General features: G+C 37.3%; 1 pseudogene; it reads right to left on the bottom strand.

Annotated features, from left to right (window-relative positions):
* Positions 1–324: 324 nt before the first annotated feature.
* LOC129078812 (dnaJ homolog subfamily B member 6-like) lies at positions 325–1,147 on the bottom strand (annotated as a pseudogene).
* Between the last annotated feature and the right edge of the window lie 10,014 nt (positions 1,148–11,161).

Raw genomic sequence — 11,161 nt, 5'->3', positions numbered from 1 at the left:
AACACAATGGAAAGCAGATTTGTGCTGGTATTAGTGTACGGAAGTCACAACTGCCTTGGATTATGTTTAATAAAAAAGCAAAGTGCATACAGAGATTTACAACAATTTTAAAGATAAAAAAAATGGTCCTATTATATGGTCTCAACAATGAACTCAAAAGTCTATGAAAAACAAGCTCTGATGAGCTGTGTATAAATACTTTAGATTAGGTACAGTTATACTGAAAGCTGAGTTCCTTTGAAATCTTCAAAAAAATAAATGTTCCTGTTAATCCTCAAATGGCGCTTGTTACAGTTAACAGTTCTGTTACATGAGTTTGTTGAATTACTTGTTATGCAAGAGTAGCAGCTGCTCCTTACAATTTACTATTAAGGACTTTAACTGGTAGTCTTCTTCAACTTCTATTCTTTTTTGACCATTCTTGACAATTCTCTTTGTAGTGTTTTTTTCTCCCATTAACCATTTTGGTAGAAGTCGATATGGATATAAAGTTGCCCATCTCACTACCACCAAATGTCATGGAGGAAATGAAGTGAGGCCCCCATGATCTAATGACCTGAAGGAAGTAGATCCAGTATCAAAAGATGAAACCCTCCTCCGAAGGACAGAAATCCACCGGCGGCAGAGAAGAAGCTTTTCTGTGCCATGGCTCCTGCTCCCACGGGGGCCCTGCTGGGTCCCACAGAAGTCATCAAAGAAGTCAAATGAAAATGGATCCCTTCCACCAAAAAATTCCATGAACATGCCACTTGAATTCCAGAAGGTGAAGCCAAACTCACTGAACTGACTATCAAAATGACCTCCAACTCCACCTGTACCATTTAATCCTTCTTTGCTGTATTTGTCATAGATATCTCATTTTTTAGCATCTGACTGCACCTCAAATGCCTTTTCTATTTGATTTAATATCCTCTCCACTTCTTTTTTGTTCTCATGATTTTAGTCTGGATGCCACTTCAAGGCCAGATTCCTGTATGTCTTTTCGATATCGTTGGTGGAGTCACGTGCCTCTAGACGCCTCTGAAGTCTAGGCGTGCCTCTGAAGGCCTAGAACATGGTGATGATCCACAAGTGTGTAATAGGCTGTTGGAAAGAGTCCGAGGACGCGGAGCTGGCAGTGGGAAGGCGCAGCAGGGCAGCACCCCATCTGCCAGTCACCCGACGGCGACGGTGGGACTCCTCGGGCTTTCCCTTCTCCTTTCTCTCTCTTTCAATTTTAAATGACAGCTTTGCTGAGTAAAGTTGCCTTGGTTGTAGGTCTTTGCTTTTCATTGCTTTGAACATTTCTTGCCAATCTCTTCTGGCCTAAAGTGTTTCTGTCGAGAAGTCAGCTGACGGTCTAATGGAAACACCTCATGGATAATTTTTGTTTTCTTGCAGCTTTTAAGAGTTGCTTTTTGTCTTTAATTTTTGTCATTTTGATTATGATGTGTCTTGGTGTGGGCCTCTTTTGATTCATCTTGTTTGGGACTCTCTGCTCTTCCTGGACTGCCGTCATTTTCCTTTACCTGGTTGAGGAAGTTTTCAGTCATTATTTCTTCAAATAGGTTTTCTATCCCTTGCTGCTATCCTCTCCTTATGGCCCCCGTGTGATGCAGATGTTGGTATGATTTATATTGTCCCAAATGTTACCTAAATCATACTAAATTTTGTTTAAATTCCTTTTTTCCCCCCTGCCCTGATTAGGTGGTTTTTCTACATTGTCTTTCACATTGTTGATTTGATCCTCTGCTTTAGCCAACCTACTGTTTATTCCTTTTAATGTATTCTTCATTTTAGATATTGTATTTTTCATTTCTGACTGGGTTTTTCTTATGGCTTCTCTGCCCATATGGTTTCATGGTCTTTTCATGTTGTTATTGTTCTCACTAAGTTCCCTATAGTTCTCACAGAGTTTGTTGTAGTTCTCACTAAGTTCCTTGAGCATCCTTATAAATCATTTTTTTAACTCCATATTTGGTAACATGTTTGCCTGTATTTCATTCAGTTCTTTTTTTTTAATGGAGGTTTCTCCTGATCTTTAATTAGGGACATGTTTCTTTGTCTCCCCGCTTTCAAATAATATTGAAGGCAAAAAAGAGGATATCATATTTAGTATCATATAAAAATATAATTGTCTAACCACTGTGCTGTACACCTGAAACTAATACAAAGTTATATTGACTGTAAACTGTAATTGAAAAAAGTTAGGAATATTTTTAAAAGAAAAATATATATTTTGTAATTTTTTGAAGTACTGTTAATTGACCTAGTGACATTATTTTTCTTCTGAACTCACATAGATGTGTCATGCAAAGAAGCATTTAATAAGGCTATTTGAAACATTCTTCATCACACAGCTCATGAAATTTTTGAAATTCATGTTTTCTAAAGTGCACACCAAGTATGGATACCATTTTAATGTGCATTTAGCAAGCACATATTAAGCTTCTTCTATATGTTGTACCTAATACTTTCACATGATTATCTCACTTAATCTGCACAGTAATCCAGTAGAGAAGATATTATTATTCCCTCTTTTCAGGGAGACACTGAGTCTTATAAAGTTTAAGTAATCTTCCCAAGCTGCATAGCTAGAAGTTTTCTATCTTCAATTCCAATGTATATTCCACTATATAGTTCATACAACATCAGTAATTTGGTGATCTGTGAAAGCAGGATTTTAGGTGAGTGTGTAAGAAATTAAATGTGAAAAAAGAGTAAATGAAGATAGCTTGATAGAGACTTTTGACAGTTAAAGCAGAAAGAGATTTTGAATGCAGCTCCAGAGAAAGGAGACCTAAAGAAACGGGACCCATTCATCAGAAAAAGAAGTGACAAGGAAGAAGTCTGTTGAGCCAGAGAAAGGGTTGGAAAAAAGAAATGTGGAAGCTCATCCAGGGTGCCTTACTTAAGTTTGGTTGGTTGTTTTCATTTGTTGATTTTTACTGAAGGTAAAATTGTTTCCCAAGTTGGGCATAGCTCCTCTAGAGGATGGGGAAGCGCAGAAATAACAACCATAGACGTGTGCATGAAATCCACAGTGGCATTTAAGAGATGACTGAGCATCAGGGAAAGGTTGGTTGAAGCTTCAGGCATCACCTGCGTGTCTGCTCTCCTCCATGAGCATGCACAGCTCTAGTACCAGCCCATGGGAATAAGGTACATTATTAATCATTCCATTTACATCACCACAAGGTGTTATGGTTCATTTTATGTGTCAACTTGACTGGCTAAGGGACACTGAGATAGCTGAAACATTATTTCTGAGTGTGTCTGTGAAGATGTTTCTGGAAGAGATTAGCATTTGATTCAATGGACCAAGCAGAGTGATATGCCCTCACCAATGTAGGTGGGCATCATCCAATCTATTGGGGTCCCAAATAGAACAAAAAGGCCAGGGAACTGTCAGTCCTCCTTAGCTCTTCTTGAGCAGCATTGTCCATCTTTTTCTGTCCTCCATTGTTGGAGCCTCTGATTCTCTGGCCTTTGAACTTGAACTAAATTATACCACAGGTTTTCTGGTCGTCCAGGTTGCAGGCAGCAGATCATGATACTTTTTGGTCTCCAAATTGCATGAGCAAATTCCTAAATAGAGCTCCTCTTATTATATATCTATAGATTCCATTGGTTCTCTTTCTCTAGAGAACCTTGACTAATATATAGCAATAAAATTGGCTGACACTGATTTTAAATACTTGCTTGGGTATTTTCTTTTCAGTCATCAATTCAAATTAGATCAGAAAACCTCACCTGAAAATCAGGTTAATTCACTTTAACCTATAGACATAAGAATAAGTGAAGCTCCAAACTAATGATTGTTACCACCCACATGTATGAATCTACAAACATGAGGCCCAGGCTCACAGCCCAACCTAAGATGTGATTAGCAAAGTGTGAGAGGTCAGGCTTTACTGAGGGGAGAATAAAGTGGATTAAACGCCTCAACTTTATGAGAGTGCACTTCTGAGATAACTGGAAATTTCCTGAAGCCTTAGGTCAAGCCACTGTTTGGACCTAGTAGAGCGGTGCTTTGGCATGTGTACTCAATAAACCTTTATTATGTAAAGTAGTGTGATCATTTTACCAGTATTTGATAAATGACATTTAGTTTCAAGAAGAGCAGTAAGTGCTGGGAGAAAGTAGAAAAAGTTATCTTCCCTACTTCGGGATAGCCCAATGTCATGTAGGAGACAACATGTAATAGAAATATGTATAAAATGTCACTTACCTGGTAGGAGCAGGAGACAGTTGATTTTAAGGGAAGGCTTGAAGATAGACCAGAAGTTCTATGAAGAGGTAAAAGTAGAAAAACATCCCTGGCCATGGCAAGGAGTTAATGCAGTGTTTGAGGAATAAATACTTTTATTTTCTTGGGGGTAAGAAAGAAAAATTAATGCTTTTTGATCACCTATAATTCATCTAGAGTGGCACTGGGAATCTTTCATATGTTATCTCACCTATTATCCATAACAACCCCATGAATCCATCTTAAAGCGGTGGAGACTCTAAATGTTCCAAATTTATGGGAAGTCAGAAGAGCCAAGACTTGGAACAGAAGCCTTTACTAGCTTCTTTGGAAGAAAAGCTAAGAAACTCTCACAAATTTCTTACCTTTCTGTGCTTCCATTTCTTTATCTGACCACTGAGAGAACAAAATGTACCTCAAAGTATTGCTGTGACATTAGCTGTTATGTAAAGCATCCAGGCCCTCATTTGGCATCTTGTCCCTGCTCTTCCTCCACCTTCTGGTATTATTACTAACTTGCCTAGGGTCATGCAGTAAAGGTTAGTGCTGTGTTTTAGACCAAAGTTTCTTTCAACTTTAAAAGTCCTGCCTGTCTAATGCCCCTCTTTGTTGCAGCTCCAGTCTTCAGCCATCTGTCCAAAGAGTGAGCAGCCTGATACGTGAATGTTATACTTGCTACAGACCTAAGCCCCAGGTTGGAGACAGCATGATTTACTAGAAAAAGAATGAACTCTGGAGTGTGACAGATCTAGAGCTAAATCCTTATTTCATCATCTAAAAGTTGGGTGAATTTGGGCAAGTTGTTGAACCTCCATGGTCTTTTTTTTTCTTTTACCTGCAAAAGGTCCTCACCCCATGGAGTTGGGGTGAGGACACCTGAGCTCATGTCTATGCAGAATCTGGCTCAGCAAGTGATAGACTCCTCTTGCCCTTGCCAGGCTCATATGAATTTTCTGCCTTGGCCTCTTCTGAACACTCCCTTCAAATAGTGGAGTATATTCTGATGGAAGATTCCAGATCTGTGAAAGCCAGAAATAACCCTAAATTATTAGGAGAGTGGTTACATTTTCATTGTGGAATTCTTTGTGCATTTGTCTCAAAGTAGTTGATGAAACAAAGAAGGCTATCCTTCATCCTTGCTTATCCCTGCTGTCAATATTGTTCTAAGATTCAGAAAGAACTCAGGAAGTTCCTAGGTAATTGACATTCCTAAATGTTAGACTACTGGGATCATTTCTAATGGGCAGATTAGAGGTAAGATTTGGGCTACTCATTAGGCACCATAAACATTACACTCACTTAGGTATTAGTCATGCCTAGAAGTAGTTTTTCCAGGGACTCTAAAAATTCAGTTACTCTGGTGCCTTACAGCCTAACTTTAACTCCAGACAAGGAGCATATGTACTGATCTTTAAGGTAGAAAAAACTGGAAATGATTTAGCACTTTTTGTCCATTGGACAATTAATGTATGTCAATGTCATTAGTCCTGTGAAAGCACATAGGAATTGAGACAAGCTTTTGCCCAATAAGAAGAAATGAAAGTGTTCCTGACCGTGTTTCAGAATGTGCCTAAACGCTACGAAGAAATATCAGAAAGGGCCTTGTACCACAGAATTTGGATCATTTGAAATTTTTTAACCTTTCTGACTTTTCAAGCGAATGTTGCCATGCCACATATCATATGATGTGTCACTTTAAGTTAAACTGTTATGTTCAAATACCAAACCTGATTTTTTTATATTTATTCTCAGGTAAAAATAATAAACACATTATAAAATATCCTTACTAATTAAAGAAATATACATAATAACATGATGCTATATGGTTTTTTAATTGACAAAGACATTTTAGAAAAAAGACAAAATACTACGCAAATCTCAGAAATATTGTTTATGGGGTAGATTATTCCTGGGCCCTGATATGATTTGTTGAATGAATCAGATACCTGTAACAAGCACACATTGTGTCCTTAATTTAAAAATATCAACATGGACACACTGGCTGGTGTGGCTCAGTGGATTGAGTGCTGGCCTGCAAACCAAAAGGCTGCCAGTCTGATTCCCCATTGCATGCCAGGTCTCAGTTTGCAGGCATGGGGGAGTCAACCGATTGATGTTTCTCTTGTATGCGGATGTTTCTCTCCCTCTCTGTGTTGCTCCTTTCCCCTATCTCTAGAAATAAATAAATAAACAAACAAATAAGTAAATAACTAAATAAATCTTTAAAAAAAATCAACATGGAAACCAGGATGCTAAGATAATTCCCATTAAGCAATGGAAAAAAATATATATTCTTATTCTTCTTGTGTTCTATGTTTTATAATACAAATGCTCCATATAATTTTCTGGATAATGTTTACCTACACATCTGCCTATATAATAATTTTAATAAATTCCTAGACTGATCCCTAAAACAATGGAGGACACGTTGCAATGTGGAGTCTGCACTGACGGCCCATCAGAACAGGCCGAGCTCCATTTTCTGCTTGGATGTTATCATCCTGTGACTACGAAAGCATAAAACTGGAGACTGTTCAGCAGGTCACTGTCGCTACAACTTGCTCAGACAGAAAGAAAACAGCTCCTCATGCTTATTGATCTTGGACTTTTGGCCATTTTTATGCTCTGTTGACCTGGAGCTCAGTAAGGATGTATTTTGTAAAAAGAGCTGAAAGTTTTCTTTCTCTGTAGATAAGACATTTCACATTTTGGCTGCATGCAAAAACAATTTTTTTTTCAAATGCATTCTCCCTGTGACTCTAAAAGAATAGTTGATCTTTAAGTAACACATGTGATATTAGTTTTTCCATTTTAAAATAATCACAGTATTGCAGACATTTTAATAGCTGTAGAGGTTGCTATGTATTAACATGATTCATGGTCCTTGACAGCACTGTGTCTGAAAATCCCCCAGGAATGCAAAATACAAAACTCCACACACGTTCAAATTTTACTGCCTGCAGCTAAAAGAAGGGAAAGAACTTAAAACTGTTGAAACCCTTCAACTTTAAAAGCATTAATAGATGGTCCCAGGGGATTAAATCTAAATCTTAATGTGTAAAAATCAAGTTAATAACCAGAGAGATTAATATGGCTGCATTTGATTATTGTGATAATGCAAACAATTAGTGCTGCTAAAGTGAGATGTATTAGCCTCCTCTTGGCCCTCACATCAGCAAGGCACCGGAAACAAATGGAAATAAAACATTTTACTGGAAGGTTTTCTGTTGGGTGTTTTTCTCTGACTCATTTTTTGAAATTTTATTTCAGACTAGAATCATCATATCTTTTCATTCTGAAACTACAATTCCTATCAAACCGATGGCAAGGATCAAACATAATCAATTATATATCAGAGAGTTATTCATGTATACTTCCTTAATATTGGTTCCTTTATAAATCTCCATGATCAACGAAAACAGAAGACCGGGTGGTGGGGATTAAGGAGAGAAAGGGAACAAAGGAAAGGTGAATGTACCATGTGAGGTATATCCCTTTTAGTTCTAAGTTCTTAAGGTTTTTCAGGAGGTGCTAATCATCACCTTTATAATATTTCAGCTCCATGTGACATTTTTCTTGGTGGTGGTTTCTGGAAAAAGGGGAGCACCAGGCAAATTGCCTGAGAGTACAGTATGTTCTCTTATTAGACAAGGTCCTACCATGTCCTAAATCTGGCACCAGATACAAAAATGGACTGCGGGTTTGGTGGGCAGCTGGAAAGACACCACTGTAAACAAAGGAGTCCACTTAAAAGGAGTACGTCTGGCCATGTGAATAAGTGGATCAGATGCTCTGCAAACAGTTAACTGGTGCTAGAAAGACATCTGCCTTTCGAATGAAATTGACAGAAAAAAATAAAGCTCTATTTTTGAAAGCCAGATATAAAATCTCGTGAAGCCTCAGCAATAAGCAGGCATTGCAGTAAGCAAAAGTCCATCTGAAACAGAATCCAATTTTTTTTAGAGTCTCAGAATCTTAAAGTGATATTATTTTGCTATTGAAAGGTGAAATTAAGGTAAAATGACTGAAGAGTTAATACGATGTATTTTGAAGGACATGAAAACAAAGGAAGCTTAAAGAATGGACATTTTTGTGATTTATTTGGGGGGGGGGTGTTCAGACATGTTCTGGCCTATGTCACTTGAAACCTTTTATTTTGCTTCTCAGTTCAGATCTGTGTTGTGCATCAAATGGGTGTCCCATTCGTTATTTTTGTTTAAGCAGTGTCTGCAGGGAATTCCAAGGGACCATTTAATAAACTGCAGCAACAATGGAATATTTGTTCACTTTTCATGGTATCTGAGAAAAGTGTGTTTAGAGGTAGGGAGTGGGTAACTGTCAGTAGCTGCTGCTCCCTGAGCCTGGCAGCCTCGTGACAGTTACTAATATCAGCAGATTTAATGTGTTTAGTCTAGTTGTAAGGTTTGTGATGTGTTTTTGATTTCCTGCTTCAGAAATGCATTTTGGCTAGAAAACAGTGAGGCATACAATTCTTTCTCCTACCATACCACAGTCAGGAAATTGTTACCTTTGTTCCCAATTTATAGTACATAATAAGTTACCTACATGCAGTCTAAGATTCTTACTTCTTGGTTATTCAATCAGTTGGTGAACATGAGCAAAGGTAATGACTGCTGAGCCACGTGGGTTTGGCAAGAGGCCCTTGGCACACCTAAGCTGCGGTAGGATTCACAAAGTGCATTTTTGTTTCCTTTTTCATGGATGCTTCTGTTTGTCTTTATTCTCTAGGGACTGTGAAATTGCCTCATCGCCTTTTAAAATCTTCAGCATTCTCTCTTGCTTTAGAATCAATTTGGAAAAGAATTTACAAACCACCTGCAAAACCTGAACAGAGCACTTTTCATGTTTCTCTATATAGCAGTGAAGTATATGTATTTTTCTTTCCCTTGTAATCCTTAAAAATATTTTGTCCCTTGTTTTGGTATCAATTTAAAGACAACGAGGTGGGGGGAGGGAACCTCACACTGGGCTCTTGAACTCTTCAGAGCTCCTAGTTTTGTCTTAACTTTTGTTTACTTTTCTGTTTCATGCTTTGTGATAAGCAGTCAAGTTCTATTTTAAACATGGAGTTTTGGTGCATTATGTGTGGAAAGCCTGGGATGCAAGGCTGGAATTACTATAATTTTGTAGTTTAGAAATCAGATTTATTTAAACTAAATGTTGTTTAAAAACCATACATTGATAATTATTCTTAATTTGGTGCTGGAAAAAAAATTGAAGATAGATATTTAAAAATCATTTTGCCAGGACATATTTACATGTTGACTTTTTAAAGTTCATTTTAGCCTCAGAAGTTTTTTTATTCATATACTTATGTCCCCTTTTCATAAATCAGTATATAAATAACAGAAATTGCAGAAAATATGTTGAAAAAGTGGTAAATGCATACTGAAAGAAAAGCTTGCCTGCTCCACTCATTATTATCTCTTTAACATTATTTAATGAACATAGTAAAAAGAAATTTATACAGATATAAAATAATTACATATTTTTACAACAAAGACAAGTAACTTTTTTAAACTGAAGAACTGTAAGAACATCTTGTAGAAAGTGTGGGAAAATGGGGGGAAATTCACAAAATCACTGCAACTCAGAGACAACTGCTCTCCCATTTCGTGCATTTCCTTTGTCTACAGGCAACCGATTAGACATTAGACGTTACATATTAGAAACATACTCTATATTTTGTTATTTCAGAGTTCAGAAAGCAGAGGTTTTGTTTCTTTAAAACAGAGGTCTTAACCTCAGGCATGCCTGGGGGGGAACTAGGGGCACAATCAGGTCTGCCTCCCCGGCCAGGCTGGGGGCTGCCGGGATGCACCCACCTTTCCAGGCACAGGAGGATTTCCCGCTGTTTTTCCTGGAGTGACCTAGAAGCAGGAAGGTTAATGATTCCAAAGAAGGACTTTCCCCTCAGGGAAAATTTAATCTTGTGACCTTTTTCTCTATCTGTCCATTTCTTTTAAGTCATAGACTCCCTTCGTTTAACTAACATCAAGCTGTTTTATTTTCTTCAAAAACATGGTTGAAGTGACTGCTTTGCTTCCATTTAACCCTTGAACTGGATGCAATTCAAAATGAAATTTCTGTGCAGAGGATGGACTTACGGTTCTCCTTTCCAATCTCTATTTTTCTCTCTAAAAAAAAAATAATCAATCCTTATAAACCCTGTGATAGGAAAGTCCAAAAATTGCTATATGCATTACTCTTAAAATTTTCTTTGCTAGTGGCTGCATGCAGAGGCAAAAGATTCAGGATAATAAAGCACTGTTTGATTAATTGTTCAATTCTTTAAAAGAATTTTTGGAGATTTGTGTGTGTGAGAGACTGTTGGATTCATTGGCGTGCTCAAAATGCTAAGATCATTGATAAGGAAATTTTTAGTAAGAAACATATAAAGGATGACAAAGTTCTCTTTAGAGAGAATTTAAGATTATGAAAAAAATATCAGCTTTACCTAGCCAGTTTCATTTTTCTCCCTACCTGAAATATGCAGACATAAGTGGATCAAGTTCAGTGTCAGAATACAGTAAAATAAAACTATAATTATTTTATTATTCTCCTGGGTTTAGACTCGGGTGCAATGAGTTCTTGAGGGTAAAGTGAAAACAGAAACTGCCTTGTGCTCAAAGTTGTTAGTTTTTTAAAAACAACTTTTTACTCTGCAACAGACCCAGGGCATTTTTAGCATGATCATATTACTCAATTTTACTGCCAACATAAATTAAAATGAATATTTCTTAATTTCTAGCATTATAATGCTCCATTTTGGAAACACAGTAAATCCAGAATATTGTGATTTCTGTGAATACATAACACAGCCTGTGCATAGAAGCTCTAGTGTTTAATGTGCAATATTGCCCAGAGAATTCTATCTTTTTTTCCCTGTGGGATAAATGCCATTCAAAAGCA

The sequence above is a fragment of the Pteronotus mesoamericanus genome, unplaced genomic scaffold (genome assembly GCF_021234165.1).
Source record: "Pteronotus mesoamericanus isolate MK-2021 breed Mesoamerican mustached bat unplaced genomic scaffold, CSHL_Meso_final contig_74, whole genome shotgun sequence".
Taxonomy (NCBI): domain Eukaryota; kingdom Metazoa; phylum Chordata; class Mammalia; order Chiroptera; family Mormoopidae; genus Pteronotus; species Pteronotus mesoamericanus.
This window is presented reverse-complemented; position numbering and strand designations above follow the sequence as displayed.